The following is a 658-nucleotide window of genomic DNA, read 5'->3' on the forward strand; positions in this document are numbered from 1 at the left end:
AAGCAGCAGCCTTTAGTTAAAAAGCTAAGAAACAGTCCAGAGAGCCAGAGGTCAAGCTTCAGGATCACTAAAAATTACAAATAAAACACAATCAATGCAAAAGAGACTGGTTGAAGAGAGACTGAAATATGAGGATCCACAGATCAAAGCTAACGAAATCAAGAAAATCCATGAGACTTTCTGTGTGTGTGTGTGTGTGTGTGTGTGTGTGTGTGTGTGTGTGTGTGTACATCTGTTTGCCATCCTGCAGCTTGTGTGTGCCATCCTTAAACTTGTGCTGGTTTGTTCAAGGATAGAGCTCTACCACCCCCAGCTTTTCAGTGGTTAATCGGAGGTCATAGTTTCATAGACTTTCCTTTCCAGGCTGGCTTGATTCATGCTAGGCGTTGGCTCAGAATCTTATCTCCAATTAATTGTCAAAAATAAAGAAAAAAAAAACTGGGAATTGAGTTGTAACTCAAGTGGTAGAATTGGGCAATCACTTTCTGGGACAGCAACCAGGGCCTGAGTTCAAGCCCCAGGACAATCTCAGAAGGACTAAAGAAAAAGAGGCTAGAAGTGCAGAAGGAAGATCCAATAACAGAGGTTTAAAAAATCGAGCATTAGTAGCTCACTGATATTCTATCAGCTACTATGGAGGATGAAACCTGAGGATCAC

This window comes from Dipodomys spectabilis, unplaced genomic scaffold (genome assembly GCF_019054845.1).
Source record: "Dipodomys spectabilis isolate Male_0828 unplaced genomic scaffold, ASM1905484v1 ptg000012l, whole genome shotgun sequence".
Lineage (NCBI taxonomy): Eukaryota > Metazoa > Chordata > Mammalia > Rodentia > Heteromyidae > Dipodomys > Dipodomys spectabilis.